Source organism: Lepisosteus platostomus, chromosome 18 (assembly GCF_059453375.1).
Source record: "Lepisosteus platostomus isolate fLepPlt1 chromosome 18, fLepPlt1.hap1, whole genome shotgun sequence".
Lineage (NCBI taxonomy): Eukaryota > Metazoa > Chordata > Actinopteri > Semionotiformes > Lepisosteidae > Lepisosteus > Lepisosteus platostomus.
The window spans coordinates 1,468,995-1,484,703 of NC_142628.1; the positions used below are offsets into that span (position 1 = coordinate 1,468,995).

Here is a 15,709-nt window from a genome sequence, read left to right on the forward strand (position 1 = left end):
ACAGAGCCAAGAGGCCTGTAATGACCAAGCAGTCAGGACCTCAGTTTAAAAGCTGAAAGGATATGAAGAGCATTTCATGTTAAATGGCCTTGAACATCACATCCCTGTCACATGAATTAAAAGTAGCTTTTGGTATTCTTGAAAGTGAGTTTATTTTAATGCTTTTCAAATGGAAAAGAAGAACTAGACAACAAAGTATTTATTGCTGTTAATTTAATAGTTCACCTTTCCATTACATTCCATTCCAAGAACAATAAGGTTTTTTTAAGAAGAACAGGAAACATTTTGATAGAACAAAACATATTTTTAGAATAGCTCATTATGTGTTGCAAAGCATAATGCTTTGAATACAGTGAAAGAAACTGACCAAAACACGAAATGCGCCGAATTAGTTTTGTTGATGATGTAAGACAGTTTATCCAGCAGAAGGTCACTTGCTCTGACAGGGCAGGGGTGGGTGACGATGTGATGTCACTGACCCTTGGTTTTCACAGTTTTCGTGTTCGGAGGGACCACCTCCTCCATCAGGCCAAAGCCTGATGCTTCTTCAGCTTGCAGGAGGAGCCCTCCATCAGCTGAATATTCCTCTTCTGTGGAATTGAAAAAGGAATGGCATTAAATCTGTCTATATGTCAGTATAGATATTATAGTACTGAACCCCCTTTATAACATCTCCAGACAATTGTACTCTTTCCCATCATGAGTGTTGTGTGATTTGTGCTGCCGTATTGCAAGCTGATGCGAATTTGTACTGTACGTTTTAAATGGATTGTGTAGGAGTGGTGATGTTATAGACTAATGTAAAAGTTGGAGCATTAGTGGGACCCTTGAACTGGACTTGGGAACTACTGCTTTCCAGTCCTGATCAGGGATGGGCAGTCTAGCGAGTCCTGTAGGTCAGCCTCTAAATCACCAGCACCTGAAGAGCTGGGAAAAGCCGTTAAACTGGTCCAAATAATTGAATTGGGAAAACAACTGCTGCACTGGGTGGAAGCCTGAGAGCACAGCTTCCACCCAGGGAAGACCCTCTTCCGTCTTCCCTCCCATACTGACCTGGGGAGATGGGAGATGAACAGACTGGCCTGGGACTCACTGTTTCGATGGTCTCACCCTGTCCTGTCAACCACAATGAAAACAGGTGAGCTCACGTGGCTCGATGGTGGAGGCACCTGAACTTCACCACGGAAACAGAGAAGCCTAAAACCCAAAGGGCGGCCATGATTGGTCCACCCGGAGGTGTTGCTGTTCAAATGAACTAGTTGCCTTCTTGATTGGTCATGATTATGATCTGGACCAGGTCGTTATCAGGTGGCCAATATACAAACTGATGAAGCCTCAGGGGATGGAGGGTCTGGAGGTGCCATTCCTCTTAGCTCCTAGGCTAGGAAATGATCTCCCTGCCGATATCACAAGTCACTTTCACATCCCGTTAATTCTGTGGAATTCACAGTTTTAATGTGTGTGGATCTGTCTTATTTGTTTGATTGTCTTAACAGCTTTGTTAAGTGCCATGGGGCAACCTTGTGGTGCAAGGCGCTACATAAAAATAAATTGAACTAAATTGAATTGAATTATTAATTATAATATATTCAATGAGAAGAGGGTGTAAGCTGAAACCTAGTTCTTGAGCCAGACTCCAGAGATGGATAAAAAAAAAATAAGCTAAGAATCCACTTATGCTGTGTCATTGCCCTGCCCTGTTTTGTGTCTGACAGTGTCTGACACTGGAGATGAACTGCTTATTCTATTCTGATGAGTCTCTGCAGAAGTACCTTTTTTTTTTCAGGTAGGCTTTCAATTCCTAACCTTTAAGTTTGAATTCCGGCAAAGCCTTTTCTGTTGTTATTTATAACTGTGATGGGCAATTTGAGATAGTTTTTTGGACCAAAAGACTCATGGTTAATGTTTTTAATTCGAATATCCCATGAAAGAGCTACAGTGTTACTGAAAACTCCCATGTGGAAGGGCTGCAGGAGCCAGGGATCCTTTCTCGCCTGTGTGTGAATTTGACATTTTTGTATCAGCAGCGCCCTCTCCTGGACAAACGTACATTTACTGCTGAACTCAGGTTGTAAAACTCCTGTTCACTATTTTTGGACAGTTGAGAAGGCCTCACTGTAACATAACATAGTTGCTGGAAGTAGACTTTTGTCCTAAAAATCAAGATATGTGCTGCCGTCCATTGAGAATTTATTTGCCTGACGCATTTTCCCCCCTCAAAATCCCTTATATTCGTATCGATTCAACAGACGGAAATTTTCTGCGAGCTGTTGGAGAGAACTGCCTTTACTTAAGGGGATGACAGCACTGCCCCACCAGGATTTAAAACCACAGCCACCGCGGTCTTGCACGCTTCATATGCGCGTTTCTGCTCAAGTCTGCAAGGGCTCAGGGTGCCCCATTTCTGACTGTTTCACAAGGGTGCTGATGTGGCCCTCTCTGCAGTCCGCATCAGTGCCGACTGCGCTGGAGGGAATTACCCGCAGTTCCTCGCGGAACAGAGGTACCCCTTTCTAACCTATCAAAGTGGACAGAAGTTGGCATGGAGAATACAATATTCACGTGTTAGAAAAATGTTTTTTTTTACAGTTTTAAAACACATTTTATGTAAAAACAAAATTTCGTGAGATTCAAGTACTGTAGGTAGCTGCGTCTGCATGCGTAGTCTGCAAAGGAACAAGTAAAGGTTTATTATGTATTCTACATATGAGCCCCTGCCCGGTGTTTCACATTGTGGTTTGTAGCGCCTTTAGCATAAACCGGCTGTTCTGCTGCGAAAGTCGCCGTGCCTGCTCAGACAGTCTGGGAGATTGCACTAAAGATCAGTGTACACTTCACTGTGTCATTCCCAGGGGAAGCCTGGGTTTGACAGTCCAGTGTACCTGTTGGTTGCCTTGTGTGTGTCTATCCTACCCTGAGACGTTCCTGCGTAGGGCAACACACTGGCTGACACACCAGTGCAGTGGTCGTATGGATCACAGGTTTTAGGTCTGACATCCACCTTCCTCTAGTGCTTGAGTACAGTATGTCCTCCCATCTAGCTCCTCTGTACACATTTCCTGGACTGGAGAATATAGCACTGTAACTGCTGTGTATTGTCTCTGTAGTGTTACCATGGCACAGTCCTACGATATAACAATCAGCTACCTTTACACATCGAAAAGCTGATTCTTCTGGTCTGTTGCCTGTAACAGGCTGAAAACATGTCTTTATATAGCAAGTAACAATCCATTACTAACAGAGAAAGGCTTTCCCCAGTACATCTCGGTATAGAGCATACTGTATGTGCCCCTGTGTCCACTTGACAAGACAACATGAGATTGCATAATGCTTTTGTAGGCTGATGGAAATGAAAGAGGCTGATTTTGAATTGCTTTCATCCCGTTCACTGCAGAACCTGATAGAAAGACAAAGCAGCAAACTGCGCAAGTCTATTGGACAGAAAAGCAAAGATCAGAAATTACCTTGCAGGAGGCCAGTTGATGAGTCCTGGAAGAGAGAGAGAGCGATTCAATGATACTGGATCTCTTTTAACATTTTTTCTGTTTAAAGAATGCATCTAATAGTGTACATTGTGATGTGATTTGAAATGAAAATGCAGACAGAGAATGGTCAATTTGATTGCCAGTTGTAGTAAGAGTTTCTGTGCAATTGGAAAAGGTTTTAATGCTGTCCATGTATCATCCATTATATATTATTTAAAATAAGAAAATAAATGGAAGCAACTGTGTTTTCTTGAGTGCACTCTATCTACTCTGTTCTATCCAGATATCCATGTCTAGAATTGTGGAAATGTAATGCATGTTGTGGCTTGCTTAATCTTTCTTTCTTCTTCAGTATAAAGAACAGTTCTCATACTTACAGATGCTGCAGCACACAGGAGAAAGCTTGCAAAAACTACCCCTAGAAGCAGATGGAATTTCGTGGAGGGTCTTAAAGCTGTGGTTCTCATTTTGCCTGATACCAATGTGAGATCTTCGGGTCACATCAACTATTCCTTTACAAGTCAAGTAAAGGTAACCTGTAGGTAAGAGTATTTATACTTCTGTGCTCCATGTGAAGGCTATAAGAATACATTTGGTGTGAATGCATGCATGACTTCCTAAAGCACACCCCTTCTTTAAAGAGAGGGGCCCTGTGTTTGTTCTTAAGCTTTTGTGAAACCATTTAAACCAAAATGTGCACTTCAGTTCATAATATAAAGGCTTGTATACAGTATACACCCTGTTTCCATATACAGTACATCCTGTGTACACTTGTCATATTGTGCTAGGGTTACTTTTGCTGCATTTAGCATTAATGATCAGAGACTTCTTTTCTGTGTCATGTTTATCTTTAAATTGTCTCTAATCTTGGCCTATACCTGATTAATGCTACATAGCTATTACACAGTTTGAGGAAGAGGAGAATCAGCAACAAACATTGACTTCACTTAACCTCCTGGATTGATGAATGACTGACTCTAAGACACTTGGAACATTTTAAAATCACAGGCATTAAAACTGTTTAACCAACTGTGTGTTAGTTAACAATCTCAAAATGGAAATCTAGGTGCACTCGTTAATGCATTGTTGGTGGTATGGTGATCTGATTCTAATTTCTGTTTTTTTTCAGTAATAATTTTCTCAATAATTAAATAAGAGAGAGCAATAACCTATACTTATGAAGTTATTTTTTATACCTAAATGAAAATAATTAATTTGATATCAACTTTCTAATTAGGTATTAATTACAGGCTAGTTCCACCCCAATAGCAAATCTTAATTGAATTCATTATTAAATTTAATGAGAATTATTTTCAATTTATCAATAGTGCAGAGCTTAATTAGCAATCAAATGAGCTTTAGACCTTCTTGAAAGACATGTCAATAATCACCCTGAGCCAGGATGATAACAAAAAAGTCAAGTAATCCAGAGAAAGAACCTAACTTAACTTTTAAACAACTGGGGGCAAGCTAAACAATATTTAATTAGTCAATTGACCTAGACTAAAAGCTTGCTATGTTTTTATGTAAGAGATGACTATGGTGTTCATAACCACTGCTGTTACCCATCACTTCTTGACTACCATGAAAGTGAAGGCTACCATATCCCAGCAGGCTTTGCAATGTAAACCACAGGTCTTGGTTTCCTTAGCAGTTGTACCAAGACCCTTGAGCAACCTACCATTTCCATACTGTTAAACTGTAAACTAGGCTAGCCCCTACACACCCCTTCCAACCAAAACTAACATACTGAGCTACTCACTGTACAGTTCATCCAATCAGCTCCACTCCAGTACATTGATTCTGTTCATAAGCAATTGAATAATTAAGGAGTCAGATTTAGTAAAAGTATGTAAGGGAGCAGACTGGAGAAGTCCCAGGTTGAGTTACCCTATCCTAAACCTAGATAGGCTTCTTGATTGTCACATACAGTATCAGACAAATGGATGTAGAAAAGTCCCCAGTTCAATCGTACACAGTACCAGCGGTGCAGACCTTGACACGATCAGAGTGCAGTCCTGTATTCATGAGATGTGTTTTTTGCACTGCTGCACTGTCTACCTGATAGTGAGAACTGTGGCCCTGCTCAGCAAACAGTCGCTGTTATTTAAGACACAGTCCAGGGTATATTTTCACACAAGGCCTCTCCGTCTCTGCTCAATGCACTCTCCACAAGAGGCCATGGAGCCTCTGCATTGATCAGTGCAGCACTGTTGCTCAGATTCCTTTGCTATGGAGAATGCAGCACATTTACTTGTAACCCCTAAGGTTTGAACATTAGAGGCCTCATCTGCCTTTTATTCTCTCAGTCTGCAGTATCTTCCAATCCCTCTATTCCAGAAACACCGTTTCTGGGAGATCACAACCAGGATAACACCACATCAGTTTTTTAACCAAAACTCCAGATGAGTTAGAAACTCAGAAAGATATGGTCTCAGTTTTCTTAACAGAGACTTTATTCTGTTACTCGAGGGTTTACAGTTTAATTTGTGATTGTTAAGTGGATTGAAGTTTTACTTCCAACTCATTTCCGTAGTTGAATTACAGTATTTTGGTGTAAAATGCATCTTTAAAAAAATATTTTACCCCTGAAACATTGTGATTACCCCAGTAACGTAAAAACAGTGACGGATAAACTCTTGGAGTTTATAATAGTTTAATAAAAATAATAGTTTAATCAAAATAAGACAAGACCTAAAGAAACAGATTTCCACTTCAATTATGGGTTTAATTAAGAACGCAGTTGGGATGTACAGTAAATGAGTGTCTACTGAGGACTGGACTTTGGAAGTGGTGCTCTCACTTGTGGCTAAATGTGGTCTCTCTACCGAAGTTACATTGCAAAGCTGTCTCGGCTCGCGGTAAACAGAGCAAACGCCGGCACCTGACCTAATCAGCTGATCACACTCCTCGGTCACCACCACACCTCCCTGCTCCCAGTATATTTCATGGCTCCTCACTTTCCTCACGGTGTTCAGTATTTGGTATACCAGTGGAGCGCCTGCCCGCATTTCCCTTGCTACCAGACTACTGGTATATTCTCTGATCTCCCGGCTATCTGACCTGCGCTTTCCAACGACATTGTTTTGGGATCTGGCGGTTTGGCGAAGTACACCTGGCCTTCTCTTTTACTCATCAACTCCGTGCTTATTATCTGTTCAGCTACTGCATAGGGTCTAACTTCAATCTTGGCTCCATGCCATTAGAAAAGCTGTACATTTCTTTGTCATTAAGTATTTAGTCCCTTTGTCAGCCAGTTCCTAATCCCTAATTGCAAGACTGTACTCTCCCCCAGTTACTCAACATGAAGTAAACAGTGACTTGCCCGGATCTCTTCGCCTCAGCTGTGTGGTCTAGTACCTCCCCAAACATTCATGCATCTGTTTTCTCACAGCTTTATCCATTCGGCTGCAGATTGTTATTGCTATTATTTCAGTAAAGGCTCATGGAGCTGGAGCCCATCCCTGCAAGCAACTGGGGAAAGACAGGATACCCCCTGGGAGGGAAACCAGTCCACCACAGGGCACACACAAACACCGACACACACACTCACAAGGCCCAAGTTATTCCACCAGGTTGTCTTTGGATTGTGGGGGGAAACTAGAGGAGACCCATCTGAACATGGGGAGAACATACAAACTTCACACAGATAGCACCCCATAAATTAAAAACATTTCTCCAGCACTGTAAGGCAGCAATGCTAAATAAAAATTTAATTGTGTCCACCCTAGTACTGTATGTAAAATATCGGAAGGTAATAATAACATACTTAATATAAATGAATGCTCAATAAGAGTACATGTCGGCATAATTGCACTGCATTCCGGGAACTGCATGTAAATTGTTGCCAAAATTAATTTCCTTTAATCACATTGCACAACTGTACATTGGCAGCGCAGTTTAAAAAAGATAAAAATGAACAGCTTCGTATCATTTTAGCCTTTTGGTGGCACTGTTGTATCGCGTGCACGTTTTTTAACTTTCACGAAAAAAACTCAGTTAAGGTCTTACTTTCTCTTTTGCCTCCGCTTGATACCTGCAAGAAGCACGCAATGTAAAATAAACACCTGTCATGAGCGGTTATGTATGGATGTGTGTATTTCATTCTGTGACCCAGAGACAGTGGAACGGCAGATCTGAGCAGTCACTTTCTTTAAATCGCAAGCTGAAGAAAAACGGCAAAAAATAGCTAATAATAACTGGTGCTGAAACATCTTTCTGGGTATGGACACACAGCACTTCAGGAATTTCACAACTGAATTTTTAATTGCGTTTCCTATTGTGTACCGCGCAAAATGAGCTGTCAGTATTTTGTATTAAAGTAGCACAACAAAAGTATACGAGGATAACAGTACTAGAGCTCAGTTTGCTGTTTGTTTTCTGGTGATATTGTCCATTGGGAATTAAAATGAAAATATCTTTGCAAATTTGAGGGAGGCGAACCTGTCGTGTAAATCTTGCTGGCTGTATCTAGTTTAGGTGATATTCTCAGACAGCGTGATATTGGAATATCCATTCTGTTCATTCTTAAATATATTTATATACCATACTTTTACATTATGCAGTTCTGTTCTTGTCTTGATATTTGTGGTTACACAACAGATTGGCCAGAGATGTGCTTAGTTTCTAAAAAGGCCATGGAAAATGATTGTATTTAAAGCATGTTTTTGCTGTGCTCTCCAGAAGGGCCCGTCTATTAAATAAATGCATGTCAAAACTTCGCTGAACTTCTTTATAGTCTAGGTGAAAGATTGAAAGATACTGTATTTATGTATAGAGACATGAGCAGCCCAGTAGAATGCAGACTGTCTTCAGTATCCTGAGCTCTGGGTTCGAGTCCAGACAGAGGCACGCTGTGTGGAGTTTGCATGCTCTTCCTGGCCTCTTCAGAATGTATCCTGCCCTACGCCCTTTGTCTGCTGGGTTAGGCTCCAGCTCCCCACAACCTTATATTGGACTAAGTGATTTCTGAAAATGCAAGGATGAAAAAAGACAGAAATTCCCTGTATTATTCTTACAGGTTGAAGCGAACAGAGCTGGTTGTGCCTTAAGATCAAGGTGATCTTTTGAAAGTGGTCAGGATAACTTTTCCTTTAGTCCTGTCTATGTTTGCTGTTTCCATCTCCCTGGGCAACAGCTGGCATAGCTCCTTCTGAGGCAAGTGTCAACAGTTCTATTTTAAAAAGCTTTTGCATTTTCCTAATGAACCCAACTCTAAAATGCACATCTCATTTCTTCAAAGTGTTTTTTAACTGTAGTATAATGTCATAAATGGGACCAAGATACAGTACTTGTTGCATAGATGGTGCTAAGTGCTGGACTTTCTATGTGCTTGTGACTTTAGTATCAAGCATTTATGCACATAAAGTTAAATTAATATCAATTATCATGATGTTTTCGTAAATGTTTTATGTTTTGGTCAGCTTTTGTTAACCCCATATTAAAAAACATTTTTTAAATATAATGATTTAAAAAAAAACAAAAATGTTGTGTACTCCTGCATTATCTCCTGCTAGGCTTCAACCTTTACGTTTTGTGATTACTTTTATTGCATGCAACGAGTACTTAGAATTCAGCTTCACTGATGAAATTTGAATGGGATCCTGCAGTTTGTAAAAACTGAATTAGCTCAACAGTATTTTTACTCTGAAACAGAGAGTTTGCAAACATTTTCCTGCAAATTGTTACACTGGCAGTGATGTATGAGCAGTTTTCTCTGGCTGGAGTGCCAGCTGTGTGTGAGCTCTCACATGTTCAGTGGGATTGGACAGTGGTTTTTCACCAGGGGTTGGGCTGGAATTGAACCCAAGGCTCCAGTAGTGCAAAGAAACAATGCTAACCACTGCACCACTATTCCACCCTACTATACAGTATGTACATGCCTTACTCAAAAACAAGAGCATATTTCAGGAGAGAGCAACCTTCCTGCCCTTTCTCACTGCGACACAGTGCCCTGGGCTGCCTGAGGTCGGCCTTTTGCAGAGCCATCAGGCTGATGATGTGTTTGGTATTGGCCACTCAAGCACTACATTTGAGAGATCTTTAACGGTGCTTCCCTGTCACTTCTCATCACCAGCTGGGGCCCCTCAAGGGCATTGTTATTTTATTTCATCACAGCATTTATTCCACTAGCTCACACCCACTTAATTGTCATGTGTCAGGAAAGCTGCATTTTTACTTTCTTTGAGGTGTTCTCTGCACCAAAAACCAGTGACCATTCTGTTTACTTGCTTTAAATACCATACACGTACTGCACTTAGCCTTCAACATGAACACTGGGAACCGTGAAGCACAAGTGTTCTATCCTCATCAGTATGTGCCATGCAAGCAAATCTGGCCACAGTTGGTCCCTTTCAGCCCAGTGCCCACTGGGGAGCTGTGATTCTGTATCTTCATGTGCTCCCTGTGATCTCATTCTATGTGCGTTTAATTTATTTGCTCCGACTTGCACAATTTTCCCAATAGAAGTGTTTGAATAGGCCACCTTATTTCATCAGTGCATTGTATGGCAATGAATATCAATTAGCTCTGGTTGTTTCACAATGCTGAGAGGGTGGAGCCATCTAAATAGATTTCTAATTAATCTTTTTGCATATATAATGTCAAAATGAGCTGCCTTGGACAGCTGCTAAGAGCAGTTCCTTGGCTGCTCCCTTCAGCACTGTGAAACAACCAGAGCTATTTAATATTCATTCTCATTATTCATTATGACTGTGTGGTCTTAAAACACACCACAGACCTAAAAGGTCTGCTTCGATGATGCATAGTGTTAGCAGGAGCCTTATGTGTTTTTAGGTCACCTTTAATCATAAATCTAGAAGTTTTGGCAGAAACACAAGATTTTTTTTATGATTCAATCAGTAACGGTCGTTCCTTGTGCAGGAAGGCTGCAAGTCAGGCCAAGTAAGTAACTTGTCACACTCGTGTTCAAAATGACGGTGTTCCATGGATATGCCATGCATTATTGGTGCCACAAATTGAAAGTGTTACTAGATTTCAGAGGAATGGTTATAGGAAATCAGCCGTTGAGAGAATCTAAAAATAAATAGTCCAGTCAATAAGACATACTGTATGAGCTTAAATGAAGCAACTCAATAAGTATTAAGGGATTTGCTTTGAATAGGGCAATAACTTGACCCCATGTTGTTTAGACCTTTTTCTTGGAAACTTAGCAAGCAATACCAGACGTCCCTGAGACTGCTTTTCCTCACAGTAAAATCAGCTCTGAATTGTTGATGATGCTCGTAATGTTGCCTTGGCATCGCTTCAGCTCCCTTCAACTCAAATGAATGTATAAAAAGAAAATCCAGTGCAGTGTTAGTCCTTAATGGTCTTAATGGATACTCCTGGGGAATTTTAAATATCTGTTCTTCTTTGTTCTGTGCGCAGTGTATGGTTAGAGCAGGAATAATATGACTTTGACTGGAGATTGATAGACAGTGAGTGAGGGCTTGAATGAGTGACTGGTACGCTGCACAGATCTTTTCCTGGTGTGTCTTGTCAAGAAAGGGATTTATTAAAGTAATCCTTTGGTGCAGGGCGTATTTGTAAGACTCCACAGCACATCTTTCTTCTACAGAATGCCATGGTTCAACAATTGATCTTTATCAGCTATAAAATCCAACCTTCAGGCTTTTTAACAATTGCAACCTAAACTTCAAGCATGCTAACATGCATATTTAAAGCTATGCAGCTAACAGCAGAATGGGTTGTAAATCCAACTTGTTGTTGAAGAAATTTTCTCCCACAGCAAAATGAGAAAGAAGATTAACAAACAAATCATTGCATATCTTATGTCTGTATGTACAGTGTTCTGTGTGACAGAATACGGGGTAAAGTTATATGGACATAGTGAATAAAAAGTGGGTTGGTGGGTGGGTGTTTGTGAATCCTAAACAGAATAAGTAACAAGTTTGTTTTGGAGAGTGTTTTCTGAAGACTCAAAACAGGATGCTTTTTTCTGTTTCTGAGATTAAGATCTGTGGAAAAGTTAAGTTAAAACTTCAAATATAGTATTTTTCTGGGATTATTAGAGGTGTATTTTGTTTCAGGTGAGATTGTACCTGGGTTTGTGCTGGAGAAAAGTGCAGACGCTGACCAGCAACTCCCCCAAACTGTCACAACTGTCTGCATGTACAGATCTAAATGCTCTGAACTCTGAATAGCCAACATGATTGACAACTGGTAGCATGCAGAACTCTCTGTATTGTAATAAGATCGATTAAAACTCAGTGGTTAGCTCTGCATTAATGCAAACTTACAGCCCAAATCTACAGAGATTTGATACAGAAAGCTTATTCCTGTAAGAAGCCACCACCTACAGTACATTTGAGATGCGAGTCCTTTAAATAGTCATTTTGTGTGCTCTGAGGTCATGCTGGAAATCAAGGGCTTTGGTCCGTTTTGCTCTCTGCTTGTTTTCATACTATGGGGAATCTTTGTAACCCACTTGCTGCATATCCTTTTTTTTTCCTTCATTTATCACATCATTTATCACTACAGAAAACGGCATCAGCTAAAGATGCTTAAAGTAGTCAAATGGGTTTAGTCATTCCTAGCTTTCACTTGTCCCTAAATGACCATTCTGGCCCCGGGCAGCGGAGGCAGCCGATCTGCTTGGCTGGTATCTGCATCCGGCTGGCTGTGTCGTATCTGTGGAGCGCTGTCCTGCTGAAGGAGGGGTGCTGCCGAGATGCTCAAGTCATGGAGGTGCGGCGCTTTTTGTCAAGACAGCGTGATTCTAGTTTGGAGGTCCCTCGCCTAGTTGATGTCATTGTTTTGTTTTCATCCCAAACTGACCATATAAATGGTAAACATTTGTTTTTTTGAGTCTTTCACCCAGAAAGGATCTCAAAGTCCTTCAGCCACTGACACACAGCACTCACATGCACCAGCAGTCCTAATACACCACAAGAAGCAGTTCAGGGGGACAAAATATGCCACAGCCTGCAGGCCAATGCCAGCACACCAAGGATTAAAAGCCCCTGCTCTTAAGAGCAGTGCCACGGCACCTCATCAAGGATAGCACCTCCTACCACAGTGTCCACTGTCCTCAGATCTGAGGAAGAGTGCCACCTGCTGGTCTAACAGTGCTACTTACAGCAGCAACTTGGTTTTCCTTAGAAGTTTTGCATCCTAATACTGTCCATATTTAAAACAAATCAGTTACTACTGCTTCAGACCGCATTCTAGTGTACAGTTGTAAATGGTTCAGATTAAGTTTAGCTTTTGATGGCTGTTACTCTGAGCTCATCTTCAGGTACGTCTGTCTGTCAGGAGTGTGTCTGGAATCTGTGGAACTCAGTAGTGCCATCATGAGACTGGTCAGTACACTTCTGTGAGGTCTGTTTGATCTCCTTTGATCTCCTGCTACAAGCTTTTTTTAAGTATTTCTAATGACAATTCAGTGAGCACCCCTGTTATTTCTTCAGTTTCATTCTCATGACTGAAGCAATTGGAAATGTCGAAAAAGGCAAAGACACTTTGGTGCAAGAAACCCAATGTCCCTTTAGAGCTTTATTTTGCAAAACAAATAATTTCTGAATGCTCTTTGATCACACCATGAGCAAAAATTGATCTCCAAAAGTGATACTTGTGTTTTTTAAATGAGGGGCCTAATCAATTATAAACCTGCTCCAGCCCTGATCCTACCAGCCTGCACGTCCCTCGTCTGACTGCTGCTATTCAGAGTGTACGTACATCTGGATAGGAGCAACCCAAATAAGCCTTCTCACTGCTCTTATCATTTCTGTAACCTAGGAAATTAAATTACAAATGGAATCACACAGGACTGAAGTTACCTCAACTGCATGAATCTGCTTTGCATATAGAGTACATCAGTATTACAAAGATGTACAGCGTATAGTTACTTATCCCATTTTTAATAGGATCCACTTTTACATGTGAAAGAAATTCACACAAGCTTTCAGAATAACAATTGCAGCTTCAACTGGAAAAGAAGCCTACTATTGATGCCAAAGATTGTGTACATTTCATCTTTGTGTGCAAAAGACGGCTCACACACTGTACTCAGCAGCCATACTACCACGAAGCTGCATCTGTTTTTTAATTTCTAATATTAACAGAGATATTGCAACAAAATGGGGGCAATACAACTGGAAGAGCAAATATATTTTTTTCCCTGTCAGTTCCTGTTACTGATTTGTATAATTTTGAGTACACACAGCAAAATTAAAAATGCATGGAACACTTCTGTCACAGGTGGTCTTGGCTGCTGTGTTCTTCAGAAGGTAATCACACTGATCTTTTAAGTGGAGGTACATTAAAAAGAAAAGATAAGATCAAGATTATATTTTAGACATTTGAGAAAAATGATTATTGGTCATTGCTAATATATAAACATTTATATACAGTATAAATGTGAGGACATCAAATATTGATGAAGAGCAAACTCCGTCCCACTCCATCCTCCCAGAAGCTTTTTACAGATCATTTCACACTTTGGCACCTTTGGCCCCTAGTGCGACTGTATATGCCTGTTTCTAGAAACATTGTGTTGGAAGAAATAACATGAAATACCTACTGTACAGCTGATGATGATTAATGAATTCAGCGGTCTGTAATTAGATTTGCTTTGTTTTCTGCAGGGCTCTGACAAGTTGAGCTTCACATTGTTGTGATTTTCAGATGTAAATGATTTATTGACTTCTAGGGGGTGTCAAGCTTGATTGGTAAGATGATTATGTAGAGAGAAACAAACTGTTGTGCACATTGTGACTTTGCAACAAATGAAACAAAAGCAGCCTTTTGCTTATTTCATTGCTATTCAAAAATGTGGCTTGCATTAGCTGTGAACCCCAAGGTTTATGATTCAGAAATGGCTGTTACCCTCATTTCTACCTGTGCTGAGGATATCCTGAACATTCATGAAGCCCATTCATCCATTTCTTAACCACTTCATCCACGTCAGGGTTGCGGGAGACCCACAGCCTATCCTGACAAACTCTTTTTCATGGGAGAGGCGGGAGATCAGGCAAAGCAAAAGGCAGAGAGACCAAGTTGCTTCATGGCTCCTGTGTCTTTGTGCATCTCACCCCGGGTGGGGCAAAAGGAAAGGCTGTGCCCACTGACAGACAGAAGAAATCAGATCAGGACACTAGCTGGCGTGACCAGGGAAATGGAGGCTCGTGTGAGGAGGATCTGGTAAGTGATAGGATCACTCTTGAGCCTTCTAAACTGCCAAAGCAAAGCAGCACTCCTACACTTAATAGCAGCCTTTGGGTTCCCAGGTTTGCATAAGTGTTAACAAGTTAATGCTATTTTGAGTGTTTTTTTAAAAAGGTAGGTGGTGGCACAATACTGTTTGTCCTATAGAGTGAAAAGTACTGTACCTTAAGAAGGAAAAGCTTTTTTTTTTAGCCCTTTCAACACACACAAGTCACAATGAACAAGTCACTTCTGTATAGCTCAACAAATGCACTGTGAGCCAATCCTTCACTCATCTGTGTTAGCAAAATAAAGAATCTAAACATTATTTTGAAAGATGAATGGCAGAATAAATAGATCCATATTTCAGAGGTTTTTGTGCCAGTGCTTTTAAGTATATTAATGTGGACTTCGTGAATATAATGTGAATATAATCGTCCCAGGGGAGAATATGTTGTGTTCTGTGTGTTGGAAAAGCCTGTTTGCATAGAGGGATGAGTGTGAAGTCAGGCCATGGGAAAGACTCACCACCTCAGACATGAGATGTGACACCTGGGTTTCCGTTTAATTTTAGAAGCACCTTGATTTATATTGATTAAACGAGTAATGGTGAGGAGGAAGGATAAAAAATGGGTCTCCTCTAGGAAAATGACCTCCCACACTGTCTCACTGGCGTACTGTACATGATGATAAATAGCAGACAGTCGAGAGAGTTTTCTGCGAGTTGAATGACACTCAAATAAAACCTACAAACCTCTGAGCCCAGCCTGCTGTATGCTGTATGGATTTGTGATAATACAGAGGGGAACAGGGAGATAAATGAGAATAAGATCTGAGCTTGTGTTCTGAATTCCCCTCAACACTAAGAGTTATAGTTGCTATAGAAACTAAGGTGCTACTTGAACAGCCGTTAGAGAATCTGTCTATCTAATCTGTCTGTCTATCTAGTTTTGAAGGAGATTAAGCAGTGAGAAATTGGCAGGGAGCTTATTAATGCTTATTTATATTCATACCCATGGTTCCTGTCTGCCTGTCTGTCTATTTCATAATTTTTAAAT

General features: G+C 40.7%; 1 long non-coding RNA gene across 1 annotated transcript; it reads right to left on the reverse strand.

Moving 5' to 3' along the window:
• Window positions 1-196: 196 nt before the first annotated feature.
• LOC148645435 (uncharacterized) lies at window positions 197-4,034 on the reverse strand. The gene is made up of 3 exons (XR_015928184.1): window positions 3,863-4,034; window positions 3,465-3,489; window positions 197-590 (listed from the first exon to the last, which is right to left on the reverse strand). It is a non-coding gene; the product is annotated as an uncharacterized LOC148645435 (long non-coding RNA).
• Window positions 4,035-15,709: the final 11,675 nt, after the last annotated feature.